Source organism: Lissotriton helveticus, chromosome 5_1, assembly GCF_964261635.1.
Source record: "Lissotriton helveticus chromosome 5_1, aLisHel1.1, whole genome shotgun sequence".
Lineage (NCBI taxonomy): Eukaryota > Metazoa > Chordata > Amphibia > Caudata > Salamandridae > Lissotriton > Lissotriton helveticus.
Genome location: NC_136065.1, coordinates 146677386 through 146694203, shown reverse-complemented (window position 1 = coordinate 146694203; position 16818 = coordinate 146677386).

Below are 16818 nucleotides of genomic sequence, written 5' to 3'. Positions count from 1 at the left end.
GGTGAGAGTACTCTGCTTAATTCAGAGACTCTGTCCATCACCACCCCTTGTTGTAAATAATTTTGTCCACCCTAAGCGTGGAAGGGTATACTCACATGTGAGTCCCTTGCTCATTGCACCATCAGGATTCAAGCAAGCCGGGCCGAAGACGGCTGTAATGCCAGAAACCGGTCCCCGGAAGCTTGTTTCCTTCCCAGTGTAAGAATTGGCTTTTGTAGTCTGGTCTGCCCTGTTCCCATGTTGCACTGGGCCAGGGACAGACTAATTTGCATACAGCCAGGTTCTGAAACTGGGATGGTGCAATGAGCTAAAAAACGGTGTTGGATCTAGCCCTGATCTCTTGACTGGGTGAGAGTACTCTGCTTAATTCAGAGACTCTGTCCATCACCACCCCTTGTTGTAAATAATTTTGTCCACCCTAAGCGTGGAAGGGTATACTCAGATGTGAGTCCCTTGCTCATTGCACCATCAGGATTCAAGCAAGCCGGGCCGAAGACGGCTGTAATGCCAGAAACCGGTCCCCGGAAGCTTGTTTCCTTCCCAGTGTAAGAATTGGCTTTTGTAGTCTGGTCTGCCCTGTTCCCATGTTGCACTGGGCCAGGGACAGACTAATTTGCATACAGCCAGGTTCTGAAACTGGGATGGTGCAATGAGCTAAAAAACGGTGTTGGATCTAGCCCTGATCTCTTGACTGGGTGAGAGTACTCTGCTTAATTCAGAGACTCTGTCCATCACCACCCCTTGTTGTAAATAACTTTCTAAAAGTGGCATTTCCAAAATCCTGATTTAAAACCCTGCTTTACCATTTAAGAGGATTGTAAATGAAAATGAAAATGAGTGGATGTAGGGCTTTTCTAAAAGTATTATGTGTTGTAATGGTATGCGTTGTAATGGAATGTGCTGTAATGGTAGTTTTAAAAAATGTGTTGTAGTGGCATGCTGTGACGGGGTGGAGGATGCTGGGGATAAGGAGGATGTTGTACCACCGAGCTGGTGGTCTGCTCTGCCACTGACCCCCCTCTCTGTTGTCCCTGCACAGACTACTGCCTCAGCTGATGTGCCTCCTGACTGGTGGACTGCCGTGCCGAGGACTCCTTCACCCATTGTACAGACTCTCGTTGAGAGACAGGAGGCGTGGGAAGCGACGGAACCCGACTGCCTGTGGAACTACACTCCGATAACAGAACGCGGTCCCTTTAACTCAGGACCGCGGGACAGCGAAGCCACGCCCCTTATGTGCGTGGAAGAGTCAAAACCAGGAAGTGAGAGAGAGACGACGGACGGCGATTCCCAGGAGGCGGAAGGAGTTTACGAGTGGAGACGCAGAACTACGGAGTCGAGAAACAGCAGGAGAGAAGAAGACGGAGCGAACCCAGCTGACCTCGTCAAGCCAGGAGGCCACCGATTTGGCGCACCGCCCTGCCACGGTCCCACGGGAGGAGCGTGGCTGGACAAGGTACGGGGTGCTGTGGCGGGCTGGGTGGGGCGGAGTGACCCGTCAAAGCCTCGAGACCCAGTGTAAATATTGTGCAGTCTGTTAGTCCCTCCCCTCACGAGCACTACGTACGGCTGTAGATAATTGAGCACTTGGTTTCCCTCACTCCCTGGCCCCTGCGAGTCCGTCAAGGACGCCCCAGTGACCGTTCCTTTTTCTCTTTTCTTTTCCCGGGACATCTCTGGACGGGGTCAAGAGCCTGGACTACAGGGAGAAGACGTCCGCTACCGCAACCCGGAGAGGGAACTACTCGACCCGCCTGTGACCCCGCTTCATACTGGATTCCTCAGTCTTCACAAGAGGTGTCAAGACGGAGACCTCTGAATTCGCAAGACTGAGAACGGCCACTAAAAGGCGCAAAGCTTATTTGAAAATAAAGCCATCCCTTAGAGCACTATTCCCTGACTCCGCCTCTTTGGATCCGACCCCCATTGTAGTTGACACACCCTCCCCTGGGCTCCCCGACACTGCCCCTTTACAACTGGTGTCAGAAGTGGGATCAACATCCCAGTCCATCAGCGAAGCCGAGATGGACGCCCTGCTGCAGCATCTGATAAAGGGGCAGGAGAAGCTGGAATGGGCGGTCGAGCGGCAGATGACATCGGCCCAAGCCGACCGAGACTTATTCAAACACACGATCGCCGCCCAAATGGACAGTATGCAAAAAGCAATGCCTCCTTCCACGGGGATAGTCACGGGTGAACACAGAGCACATGTCCCTAGCCCATCTGGCATATCATTGCAGAAATACGTACCGGGAGAGGACCCGGACGGCTTTCTGATGAACTTCGAAAGGGCCGCGAGAGCGCTGGGATGGCCGGAAGAGAAATGGCCTTTCTTCCTGGCTCCGTTATTGACCGGGGAGGCCCAGTTCGCCTACCAGGTGGCGAATCCTTCGGGGAACGCAGCGTATGCGCAGATTAAGAGTGTGATCCTGGATCATTTGGGGCTCGACTCCGAAGCATACCGCCTCAGGTTCCGCAAGGAGAAGGGGATACCGGGAGAAAACCCGAAGACCCTCTTCTTTCGTTTAAAGATGATGGCGGATAAGTGGCTAAAATCCAGCACCAGTACCAAAGAGGAGATACTGGCGCAAATATACCTTGAACAATTCATGGAAGCACTCCCGTATGGATCACAGAGGTGGCTACGACAGCACGCGGGTCTCACAGTGGAGCAGGCTATAGAGATGGCCGCCAACTATGCACGAGCTCAGCCACGAAGCACCGGGTGGGAACCAGAGAAGACAGCCAAAACGCCATCCCTAGGACGAGTCGAAAAGAAGCCAAAACCCAACCCGGAACCATTTCGGCCTCGCCCCCTCAGGATGGAACCTCCCCTACCCCGGGGACCCCAATGCTTCGAGTGCGGCGAGTGGGGACATATTGCCCGCCTCTGCCCCAGGAGAAGACCTCCCGAGGAACCTATGGAGGTGGGGTATCTACCCAAGGCTGTCCTGTACTCCGCAGAGCTGGGACCATCCTTCCATGTGAGTATGAAGGTAAACGGGTATGATATCAGGGCTCTCTTGGACTCAGGATGCAGACAGTCCGTGGTGCAGGCACGGTATGTACTACCGGATCAATATGACCAGGACGCAATAGTTCATATCCGGTGTGTACACGGGGACATAAAACCGTATCCGGTGGCACAGGTGCCTGTGTCCTCTGTTAACCACCCAGAGTGTACAGTACGAGTAGGGGTATTGACGACCTTGCCGGAAGAGATGATCCTGGGGGTGGACAACCCGGACTTCCTGGTATTGTTCCGCAGAACGATATATGACAAACCCCTGACCCCACCCACAACCCGCTCGGCTCTGGTCGCTTCCGAACCCTGGGTACTCGACCGCAACTTTCGTTTTGCCCAAACGGAAGACCGGACCCTAATGAACGCCTGGGAGTCTGCCCATGCAGCCCAGGGTATGGATCCCTGCTCCTATCCCAGGTTCGTTATAAAGAAGGACCTCCTATACAGGGAGTCTGCTGCAGGAAGGGACCTGCAGCTGTTGGTCCCGACGTCGTTTCGTGAGCAGGTGCTGTTTTTTTCACACGCACATCTAATGGCAGGACATGCTGGTAAGGAGAAGACGACAGAGAGCGTGATCCGTCACTTCTACTGGCCCGGGATCTATAAAGACGTTCAGGAGTACTGTCGTGAATGCGAGATCTGTCAGAGAAGGAATACCCACCGACCCCCGGCGGCCCCCTTGCATCCTATGCCTATCATCGGGGTGCCCTTCGAACGTGTGGGGATGGACCTGATAGGACCCCTCCCAAAGACCCCTCGCGGTCACCTCTATGCGTTAGTGATAGTGGACTATGCCACACGTTACATAGAGGCTTTTCCACTAAAAACCCCCACGACTGCCAACATAGCAGAGAAGTTCGTAGAGCTCTTTTCCAGGGTCGGGTTCCCAAAGGAGGTGGTAACCGACCAGGGTACTCCGTTTACCTCTCGCCTCATGAAGGAAATCTGCAAATCCCTAGACATACACCATCTGAAGACGTCTGTTTACCACCCCCAGACGGATGGTCTAGTGGAGAGATATAACCAGAGTCTCAAGAACATCCTGAAGAAAATGCTGTCCACTGAGGGTCCGGCTTGGGACCGATTACTACCCTTAGCGCTCTATGTGCTCAGGGCACAGAAACAGAGCAGCCTCGGTCATTCGGCTTTTGAGTTGCTGTATGGGAGAGTACCAAGAACCTTGTTGGAGATGACCAAAGATGCTTGGGAATCACAGGGCGAACAAGAAAGAAACACCCCCCTGGAGTATACCGCGCAACTAAGGTCTAAACTGGGGAAGTTACGGAGTTTGGCGTATACGAATCTGGAACAGCAGCAGACGAAACAAAAAAAGGCTTACGACCGAGGGACCCGATTGCGGCGGCTGGCTGTGGGCGATTGGGCTCTGGTGTTACTGCCCTCCGTCACAAAGAAGAACCAATGGACCGGGCCATATGAAGTGGTTGAGACCATAGGCGAGACCAGCTACCGCTTGCGTCTCTCAGTCACCAAAACACAGACGTACCACATAAATCTTCTTAAAAAGTGGATTGGCCCTCCTCCCCGGAGTCTCCACTTAGCTGTGCCGAGCAAGAAGACTGAGGGGCACACACTGCACCATCTCGTGGTCAACCCAGAACTATCGGAAAAACAACAGCGAGACCTAATGAACACCTTAAAACCCTTTCAATCCGTCTTTTCCGACTTGCCAGGGAAAACGTCTCTGGTGGAACATTGTATCGAGACCATACCAGGGAAGATAGTGAGACAAAGGCCATACAGGATCCCTGCGGCAAGGAGGGAGGCCGTGCGGCAAGAAGTAAGGGATATGTTGGAACTAGGCGTGATCCAACCCTCCTCCAGCAATTGGGCCTCTCCGATCGTCATGGTGCCCAAGCCGGATGGCACTCAACGGTTCTGCATGGACTTTCGAGCCTTAAACCTGATCTCCTCATTCGACGCCTATCCCATCCCACGCGTCGATGAGATGATAGAGAATCTGGGAGAAGCAGTGTACATCACAACCATCGACCTAACCAAGGGGTACTGGCAGGTACCCCTTAGGGAAGAGGATAGAAAAAAAACCGCCTTTATCACCGATGAAGGCCTGTTCGAGTTTACCGTCCTCCCCTTTGGGCTCCACGGCGCCCCTGCCACCTTCCAACGGCTAATGAACCACATACTGAAGCCCTTTCCGACCTTTTGCTCGGCCTACCTAGACGACATCGTTGTCCATAGCAAAACGTGGGAAGAACATTTGCGACACCTCCAGACCATCCTCCGGGCACTACAAGAGGCCGGTCTACATGTAAACGCCAAGAAGTCCAGGGCCGCGTTTACACGGGTCAAGTACCTGGGGTACGTGCTAGGTGCAGGCACTATCGCCCCTCAGGATGAAAAAGTCAGAGCTATCAGAGAGACGCGCTTCCCCACAACGAAAAGAGAGCTTCGTGCTTTTCTTGGCCTCATTGGCTATTACCGGAGGTTCATTCCAGGGTTCGCTGAAATCGCCGCCCCCTTGACTGACCTGCTACGCAAATACGTACGGAGTAAGGAAATACAGAATCCCCCTCGAGAGGCAGTTGAGGCCTTCGACCTCTTGAAAAATGCCATCACCTCAGCACCAGTATTGGTGTCCCCGGACTTCAACAAAGGCTTCATCCTAGCCACTGATGCTTCGGAGACCGGTATCGGAGCAGTACTATCACAGCTAGATGACGGGGGGGTCGAACATCCCGTCCTGTTCGCCAGCAGAAAACTCTTTCCAAGGGAACAGAAATATTCCACCGTCGAGCGGGAGTGTCTCGCCATCAAGTGGGCGATCGATAAATTGCACTACTATCTGGAGGGCCGGCCCTTCGTTCTGCAGACCGACCATGCCCCCCTCCGTTGGATGTACCGCAACAGGTCTCTCAATCAACGGGTGCTCAGGTGGTTTCTGTCTCTGCAGCCCTACTCCTTCACTGTGGTGCATAAGAAGGGGTCCGACAACGGCAACGCGGACTTTCTCTCTAGAGTCCTACCTCTCCCCGATCGGGAGAGTCCAGGGGGGGAGATGTGTGACGGGGTGGAGGATGCTGGGGATAAGGAGGATGTTGTACCACCGAGCTGGTGGTCTGCTCTGCCACTGACCCCCCTCTCTGTTGTCCCTGCACAGACTACTGCCTCAGCTGATGTGCCTCCTGACTGGTGGACTGCCGTGCCGAGGACTCCTTCACCCATTGTACAGACTCTCGTTGAGAGACAGGAGGCGTGGGAAGCGACGGAACCCGACTGCCTGTGGAACTACACTCCGATAACAGAACGCGGTCCCTTTAACTCAGGACCGCGGGACAGCGAAGCCACGCCCCTTACGTGCGTGGAAGAGTCAAAACCAGGAAGTGAGAGAGAGACGACGGACGGCGATTCCCAGGAGGCGGAAGGAGTTTACGAGTGGAGACGCAGAACTACGGAGTCGAGAAACAGCAGGAGAGAAGAAGACGGAGCGAACCCAGCTGACCTCGTCAAGCCAGGAGGCCACCGATTTGGCGCACCGCCCTGCCACGGTCCCACGGGAGGAGCGTGGCTGGACAAGGTACGGGGTGCTGTGGCGGGCTGGGTGGGGCGGAGTGACCCGTCAAAGCCTCGAGACCCAGTGTAAATATTGTGCAGTCTGTTAGTCCCTCCCCTCACGAGCACTACGTACGGCTGTAGATAATTGAGCACTTGGTTTCCCTCACTCCCTGGCCCCTGCGAGTCCGTCAAGGACGCCCCAGTGACCGTTCCTTTTTCTCTTTTCTTTTCCCGGGACATCTCTGGACGGGGTCAAGAGCCTGGACTACAGGGAGAAGACGTCCGCTACCGCAACCCGGAGAGGGAACTACTCGACCCGCCTGTGACCCCGCTTCATACTGGATTCCTCAGTCTTCACAAGAGGTGTCAAGACGGAGACCTCTGAATTCGCAAGACTGAGAACGGCCACTAAAAGGCGCAAAGCTTATTTGAAAATAAAGCCATCCCTTAGAGCACTATTCCCTGACTCCGCCTCTTTGGATCCGACCCCCATTGTAGTTGACACACCCTCCCCTGGGCTCCCCGACACTGCCCCTTTACACATGCGTTGTAATTTTTTGTGTTGTAACGTCATATATTCGTTTTTTCTATGCCAGGAGTATAAAACATTAAACATTCATGCCCCATTTTTTGTAAATACCACATGCCTTGCCCTGTGAGCATTTAGGGCCTACGTCAGGGGTGATATAAAAGTATTAAAAAGGATGGTTTAGGTTTGGCCAAGAAGTTTATTTTGCTCCATTGTAATGGCAGTTTAGAACTGCCCTACAGGCTGCACGGCAGGCATGAGACATATTCTATAGAGCTACTTTAGCGGGAAGCACAAGGAGTGCTGCAGCTCAGTATAGCATTTAATTTACAGGCCCTGGGTAGCTGTAGAACCACATCCTAGGGGCTTATAAGTAAACTAAATGTACCAGTCCTATATATGCCAATGTTGCCATGTTTACAGAGAAGCAAGCACAACCACTTAAACACTGGTTAGCCGGGGTAATGTGCACAGAGTCCTATGGCCAACAAAAGCAGATTCAACAACAGAAAACAAAAATCAGGGGAGAGCCTGCAGAAAGGGCAAATATCCGAAAGTTCCCAATCTGGTTTGGGAGATGCTTTCTTTCCACTTCACCATAAACAAGGACAGTTCACTACTACTGGCAGTGCACTCTACAGCGCTTGATGTCTCCTTTGACATCCTATGTAGTCGAAGTGTAAGAAAGTCTCTGCCTCTTCAGAAGGCTGTTGATTCTGCTTGACTTTTCCAATACGGTCCACTTCCACCCTAAATGGTATTATTGTCCTCTTACTGGCATCTGGTCCGAGAGTTGAGGCAGTGACAGAGGAAGCAGCAAAGAAACATTGCTTTAGTGTTAATATTTTTGTCTGATCTGTAACCTTCCTGCAGCATACTCCTATGGTCTTCATTCACCCAAACCATTCTCTCACATTTTATGGATCATTTGCATTATTTCAATTTTTAGAATAAGCTGTAACCTAATAAGATATTATTCATGAATATAGTTAGTTGAGATATTCAATCACCTCTACTTGAGTACAATGGGTGGCTCAGAATGAGTTATGGAGACTGAAACAGATATATGGAGTTCTTCCGGCAGATCCTATATTTGGGGCCTTTAGTAACCCTGGGTGGTGAACCCCGCTCCGCTCGCGGAGTTTGTGGAGTTTCCCGCACTCCGCGTTATGCGAAGCTCAAAGAAATCCAAAAAACTCCGCTTCGCACATTAGAGCAGAGTTTTTTTCCTCGCTCGTGTTCACCAACGTGAAGTTGGTGAGTGCGAGCGTGGAAAACAAACCGCCCTGCAAGATTTCTCAACGCGGGGGGTCAGGTTTCTTATTGCGAGTGGTCGCATATGCTCGCGTTGAGAAACTGCCCGTTCGCGTTGAGAAAGCTGCAGTTCAAGTAAAAATCTACTCGAGTGGCAGAAAAGGCAAGCTTGCATGGTGCATGGTGCTGTTCACAATGATTGCACAGTGCGGAGAAGCATCCAGCTCTGTGCAATCATTTTTCTACTGTACTCCGTCGCTCGCGGAGCTCCGTGTAGTGCAACTGAGTTTTGTTTGCACTTCTCGTAGCTTCGCGTAGTGCAACTCTGCGAACTCCGCCGAGGGTTAGCATTTAGACAGAAAGTGACTCTTGAATGTAGAAATAAGGCGGTGGGTCTTGATTAATTGGAACCTGAAAGGTGATTTTGGGACTGCCCAGAAGCCCAAATATTTGGCATCAGTATGTATAACAACAGCTAAATGAAGCAAGCATTATTTTTGGTGATTGCATTTAAATTAAAGTGTGTAGACCTGATGTCTCATTCCCTAGGGAGGCTTGAAAGAAACAAATTGAATTTCAAAGCATTGGCATTTTTTGTGGTTAAATCTTAAATCAGTACGGTTCAATTGTACAAGTATGTGGACTTACACAAAATGAAATTGGGAGGACATATATTAGACGGTAGACTATAAAGGAATCACAACTCTACCTGCTGAAGCTTTGTTATCCAATAGATGAAACAGGTAATGTGCGTAAGACTCTACTTTGTAATTAAACTTTATACATTAAACTCCGTCCATGGTAAGAAAAAAGTATGCTCTGGAAAAATGTATCATTTAAAGAAATTGTAAATAAAGAATGGATAGTCGTACGATTTCCAAGCATAAAGAAAATATTGTCGGGAATCCATCCAGATCCTACCACAGATGGTATATATTCAAGCTCCTTTGTGTTTGCCACACTTGTGCACTTCAAGCAGTCCAATGAAGGCCCTGGGGTAAGCACTAACGTTTTTCGCACATCAATCCAGTCTACTCATGCATATTATTATATAATCTATGTGAAGACACCTCTGCAAATCCCAGAGGTAGTTCAATACTCCATACAACTTGGCACTATCATGGCATTTAGCCTATATGTTTTATTTTTGCAAACCAATGATGAAAACCTTGTCTAACTGAACAAGTACACAAACAGAGATGGGTGTACATTGATGGAGCTGAGGATACGAGTCTAGAGCCCTGATTCACAGATCTTTTTGTGTAAACAGATTTAATTAAACATGCAGATGGATTAATGAAAGAGTACTAGGAATTCACAAAGGGTGCACGTGCAACTGTAAACTCTTTCACTCATGCACAAAATTACTCCACAATGGAATAATATTGAATAAATCACACTCCGGAGTGGGGAGCGGGTGTTCCTGGGAGTCGGATCTCAGAAACCATTTGGAATAGCCACAAATCTGAGTGTTTATGTTTAGTCTCACGAATCTCTAGGCATCCCTCCCACCTTGAAAATGGTCAGCGATGTAATGCTCCTTTGGGTAAATTCTTTCAAGGGTGAGAAGAAGGGAAAGGAAACTCCCCCGAAATTAGGCGCCTATTAGGATGGCAGACGGACCTGCGTCCGTCCGCCACCCCCGAGGTGGAGGGACCGTCCGCAGGGGCAGCGGCGGTCCCTCCGTGCGAATTAGGATGGGACCGCCACCCTGGCGGTCACATCCCTTTAAGCAGCACCAGCCGCAATGTAAAATATGCATGTGTAGCCTTGGCATGCACAACTTGGCAGGCACCGCGTGGTGCCTGCCACCCTGTGCATGCCAAAGCAGGGGGGTACCATAGGTACCCCCCATGTGCACCCCCCAACCCCCAACACCCTGGGGGCTCGCAACGGGCCCCCAAACACCAAAGACCACATGCTTTTCACCGGCGGAAAAGCCACCACGGAAAAGCATGTTTTCTGCCCCTTCCTAATATGGCTGGTGGTGTCTGATAGACTCCGCCACCATATTAGAGCTTTTCCGCCACGGTCGGAAGGCAACCGCGGCAGAAAAGCGGCGGACGGTCTTCCCGTCCGCCGATGCCCCCCCATCCATCCTAATCTGGCGGGGGGGTCTTTGTAGTCACCGCAGCAGTGAATCCGCATCCTCCGGGCCGGTGGTGGCTCCCGCCTGCCCGCAGGATGCGGATTCACCACAATCCTAATCGGCCCCTTAGTTTGGGTGTATGGCAAACGGTTTCTTTATGGGTATAAAGATTTTCTATGTAGAGGAAAAAGCACATTGTGCCGTGACACATATACAAGGCTATTCTGCATGTCTAATTGGAGAACATGTCCAATTACAACACACAGAAATACCTCCCCATTGTCGCAGACAAGAATTCACAAATGTTTTCCAAAGGTATGCTTGGAAACCTGCCATTGTCTCAGCTTTACAGTAATGTTCTTGGAAAGCCTTATGACTTACTGAAAGTTGGAATTTTGCAGGCAGAGGACTTGCATCCTTGAGTGGGCCCTTTCTAGTGTCACTGAGGTCACATTCATCCACCCAGAATTACTGTAATACAAGCTAATCTGCACATCTCCTACCTGCACTGAATGCAGGCGCGCAGGGATAAAAAATACTGCTCTGGACAATACACTGGGCTGGGAAAGAGGTCACATGTCAATCAAGGGGGAGAAAGGAAAGCAGGAGGCTGGGAAGGGGGTGGGAGTTAGAGGAGGAAGCCACAACAAATGCATCAGGATGCAAGAATGCCTTCTGTTTGCTTATGGTAATACTGCTTCAGACACGCCATGAGTCACATGGAGACCCACAAAGGCTCTTTCAGTGGAGATCAACAATCCCTGGCACATACTAATGGGGTGTGAGCTTTCAGGCAGTCCAACGTGTCCTCACTTATATAAAAACAGGGACTCTGAGCGCACAATTTATTAAAGGGTTTCCAATGTCCCTTTAGTTGACATTTGCAAATAGCCTTTGGTACTAGTGTGCATCCATTTCTAGAAATCTCAAAAATTGTTTTTTCACTCAGAAAATAATTTGTTCATACAAAGATTTGTTTGTGAGTGATTAAGCTCCCAGGTGGCCAAGAGTGGACAGGAAGCGGATGTTCCAGACCTGAAATGGCCAATAAATGTAGGGTCATTCTTCTGGCTGGAGAATGCACCGGGTTTCAGCGTGCATCCATCTGGACGACCACAGCTGAAGGAACTGTCTCCAGCCAGTGGTCATTTGTACCTCCTGTGCCAGTGCCTCATGTCATCTCCATCTCCCACCGGGACTTTGGTTCCCAGGCTCATCCGGTCCTGATGAGGCCTTTCCCAACATCTGTTCTTACTCCAGCATTCTTTCATCGCCACCTGACATTGGGGCCGTGCTGATGCCTGGCCATCCCAAGAAACTCTGTCTCAGTGGCTGAAGCGATGCCCGTCTCTGCGTGTTTTCATGTGGGCCTCTATCTCAGAATGGACTGATGCCAGCTGATTGGCACCTACAGCTCGAGCACTGCTCCTGCAGCCTCGCAGACTGCCACCGAGCCCCAGGGCTTCCTGTACTTGGTTCATCTGGACAAGGGGTGGCCTCTCCTACGTCACCACCTGCCTTCATGCTCCGGGCCCTGCCTGAAGCAAGGCCCATCTCAAGGCGTCTCCATCTGTACCACACTTTGGAGGATTGGAGGAACTGACATCAGTGATTGTCATCTGCGACCCCCAGTGGCCCCTTCCCTGTCTCTCAGACCCCCACCAGGCACCACAACTTTGTTTTCCAGGCTTCTTCAGGCCTGCAGCGGCCTCCACTGGTATCCACTGGCTACTGTGCATGCACCATTAGATTTTGTCACCACCTAACTTCAGGGGCTAACACCTCCCCCCCCCCCCCCCCCCCCGTTATCAGACTGATGCAATTTACTCACTACCTTAGCTCTCTATACTGCAAAGAGCATCAAGCTGTTAGCTGTCCTTTATTGACTGTTGATGCCAGGCTGAGCCGCATCCCACTCTGTAATGAATGTAGAAGGAATGCAGTTCAAAAGAAAACCTCTCCCCAACCCCCAAGACAGAACATTATCAGCCTCATTCTTTATACTCGATAGATTCTGCTCTCGACATCACCTTCTTGGAACTAGTCTTACCGCATCAGTTTCCACTCAGACCTTTACCACCTTTTAAAGTGTGAGCCCAAACAAAAAATTCTGTTCCTTCCACCTTTCACTCTCACTCGCTCAACACCTAGTCAAACAACCTATAGACTGAGGTGGGGGAGAAATACTCCTCTAAGCAGAGGCAAAGGCCACTCTATATGCATATTTTAAAGGATTTGCAACACTAGGTCTTTAGACAGCTGTGATGTCAAGCCATACCTAACAAGCATTGGCAAAGCCAATAAGTCTCGCCCTTATAATGTGGCAACTAAGCATAGTTTAAAAAAGTAACAGAAATAAAATGTAAAATACAGGAGGAAATGTGAAGACACATCTTAAGGGGTGTTGAACGTGAAGATTAAATTCAGTATTTTCAACGGCACGGTTTATTCTTCAAAATTCAAACAGAAAACTCTGAAGCGGGTTTAAAAACCTTGCTGCTCATGATCCAACTTAAAAGCACTATAGAATACTCAAATAGCATAACGGCTGTCTGAGTTGTCTGAGGAAGTGTCAGAAATGTAAGGAAAACACTTCCCTTTTATTTTATATTTACATTTATAAAGCGCACAGCTACCCGACAGAGCCCCCCGGCGCTGGACATGTGGAGGCCGATACAGCTAAGCAGAGACAAAAGAGTAGAGATACAGAGGAAAAAGAGAGATCAGACTGAGTCACTAAAAATCAATGTCTTTAAGCTCTTATGGAAGGCTAACAGGGATTGACAGTTTTTAAGGTCAATCGGAATGGCATTCCAGAGCCTGGGGCCAAGACATGAGAAGGAGCGACCCCTCATACGAACCAACTGAATCCTGGGAACAGATCAATCAGAAAATTTGTATAGCGCGCTACTCACCCGCTAGGGTCTCAAGGCTGGTGGGAGGGGGAGTCGCTACTGCTCTTCTGGAGTTTGGCTGTGGCTCCAGCGTAGAGGGTGTTCCCGTAGTCCAGTCGGCTGGGTGACCGTCTTCCTGGTTTCGGTGGGGATCCACCGGAAGATCTTTCATAGCACGCGCAGGGAGTTGAAACAGGATGACGAGACGGCGTTGACTTGCTTGGTCATCATGAGGGAGGAGTCCAGGATGAAGCCCAGGTTGCATGCATGGTCCGTTGGCTTGCACGCAACAGAGAACAATGAAAGGCTGGACGAGCACAGTTGTCGAGCAAGGACATAAAGTGTGAGCAGGCTTTGAATGTAGGAAGGAGGAAGGCCCCATTTGACACGAAACATGTAACGTAGGGTCTTAAACTCAATGCGTTTACTAATTCTAAGCCAATGAAGTTGGTGGAGCAGAGGAGAAGCAGAGGCAGTTCTAGGCAGGTGGAAAAGAAGGCGAGCAGCAGAATTCTGAACGACCTGTAGCCGATGTAAAGAGGCTTCATCAGTGCCCAAGTACAGGACGTTGCTGTAGTCCATCCTGGATATCACCTGAGCCTGCAGAACCATTCTCTGAGCTGCCAGTGAGATTAGCCAAAGGATATTTTTAATCCATCAGAGAGCAGCAAAGCAAGATGAGGCAACTCTGGAAACCTGAGGATTAACGGAGAGCTTTTGATCAATAATAAAGCCCAGGTTCTTAACTTTGGACACAGGGACAGGCACGGGGCCCAAATCATCAGGCCAGTGTTTAATACCCCATAGTTCAGGGTTATTGCTCAGAATAAGCATCTCAGTTTTGGAACTGTTAAGTTTCAGGGCATAACAGGTCAGCCAGGATGAAACCTGCCTCAGGCCACGCTGCAATAAGGAAGGATCCTGGTGCTGAGCAGCATAAAGGGAGAAGACAATATGAGTATTGTCAGCATAGGAGAAGATAGTCAGACCCGGCCTCTCCGCAATGTCGGCCAAAGAGTGAACATATATATTAAAAAGTAAGGGGCTCAAAATCGAGCCCTGAGGAACTCCAGAGGTTAACTCTAATGTGTGCGATCTCACATTGTTAGGAAAAACCTGAAAAGTACGGTCAGTAAAAAAAGACCTCAACCACTTCGGAGCCAGATGAGTGATCCGACAGGCTTCAAGGCGATCTAACAGAATGGAGTGAGACACCGTGTCAAACGCAGTGCTCAAATCAAACATGATGAGTGCAGAGGTTCCCCCGGAGTCAAGTTAAAGTCGGAGATACTCAGTGACCCCAAGGAGAGCAGTCTCAGTACTGTGGCCATGTCTGAATCCAGACTGAGACGAATGTAGCAGCTTAGATGTTGTAACAAAAGAGGAAAGTAAGGAATTAACATTCCGTTCCAAAATTTTAGAAAACACAGAAAGAAGAGAGATAGGGCGAAAAACTTTCCACCAGAATCTATACTGGTATAAGTTCTCAGGCCATTTCGACTCTGCAGCCGCTTCAGGAGCTGCTTTATCTCCTCTGTAGTTACTTTAACCCTTTCCATGCGTCGGATGGCCCGACGTCACAGTGGGCATGTGCAGAGGATGGCCGAGGGCCGTCCGAACCCCGCCCACTTATTATTTCGCCCGCACTGCGGTGGAATTTGTGCCGCGGTCAATGGGTTAAGAGGCAGACTGAATGAGTGCAGCAGCCCACCCCTGCCCCAGGGCCATAAATGCTCCCATTTTGTACCAAAACCTGGGCTTTCATCAACATGTGGAAAACAGAATATAAAAGAACAACAATTCCAAAAAAGTCTGCGCTTTATTGGAACCTGAAAAGATATACATGTTGCTCTGCTTTTACAGATGGCCTTGGAGGGGGAGGAGCAACACTGAGAGCGTGGAGGGCATACAGGAAAGAGAGCAAAAAAACACATACGCTCCCATGAAGTTATCAAGAGAAAGAAACAAGCACTGGCAAAGCTAATAGGTCTTGCCTATGGGCGCCATTGATTTTGCAAATCAGGTACAGGTGGACAATGGGAGGTTGGGTGGGAGTCAACAGGACCTTAAAAATAAAAAAGTGATATAAAAAGGCTAGCGATCGCCATGTCATAGCACTTTTGTTTTTCTTTATGAGGAAAGAGGAATAAGCAACCTGACAACGAGGTGTGTGAGGGGAAAGAGCAAAACAGACAAGAGATGGTGGAATAAGCAACAAGGACAGGGGTGGGAGGGGAAGAAACAATGCAGATGGGGTGGGAGAGGAAGATGTAAATAGGACAGGCAGGTGGGGTAGAATAAAGTCACTTGGACTGGGGTGGGAGAGAAAGAAGCAACATGCACTGGGTGTGTCAGAGAAGGAACCAGAAAAATGAAAAAAATAGACCTCAGTAAAAGCGTCTGCTATTCGGTCCGTGTTTCAGTCTAAAGAAGTGAAAGTAAAGCCATGTCACGCTGTCCAAATAGAAGACAGCAAATGAGAGTGACAATAAAGCCCACAAATGCTAAGCTATGGGCAGACTCCAAGCACTTTGAAGAACCCAACATCTCTTGCAAGCGAGAGCACATGTGCTGTCACAGATGAGACCTAAATTGTAATCCTCTGATGTGAGCTGTGGAAGGATACAAGTCATCCAATCAAAAAGATTGTAAAGAACATATGCTCCAGGGGAGGGACAGAAACAAGACAAGAAAGAAAAGCCATCGAATAAGAAGCAAGCAAAATGAGAGTGACGAGAAAACCAACCAAGAAGAGGAAGAAAACTCATCAAATAAGAAGCAAGGAAATGAGAGAGACAAGTAAGCCCAATACCCACTGTAATCATTGGTATTATCCACAATTGATCTTAAACAGAAGATGGCTAAAAGCGGTCTGTGGATGAGACTTGAAAACAACGTGTTTGCTCTCTTACCGCCTGCTGTTCATAATAAATCATCTGGTAATGCCTCCCTCCTACCTGTCAACCATTCCTCTGTCCTTATATTAGGTGATTTACCATTTCTACCCAGATGCTTTGAAATGTTAATTTATGATTTAGCTTAAGATTCAAGTGCCCTAACGCATAAACAGGATTGCGTTTGTCGTTCTTTGCAAAATTGCCCCTGTGCAATAGGGACCTGGGGCCATATTATCAAGAAAGGGCGATACATTATCGCCGCTTTTGTCGGCAGGAAACTGCTGCTAAAGCGGCGATAACGGGCTTGATAATATACCCTTGTGAATTCCCATAGCAGCCCAGGTTAACACCAGAACCTGGGCTGTTATGGGAATTCACAAGGACATATTATCAAGCCCATTATCGCCGCTTTAGTTTCCTGCCGATAAAAGCGGCGATAATGTATCGCCCTTTCTTGATAATATGCCCCACATCTTTTAACTTTCCTCTTGTTAATACTCCTTAAGCCTTGATGAACGACAACCAGCTGAATGAACCACTCAGGACAATAGTAGAGGTTGTGATTCTTGAGAATTCACATTATGAAGCTGCTTTTGAGC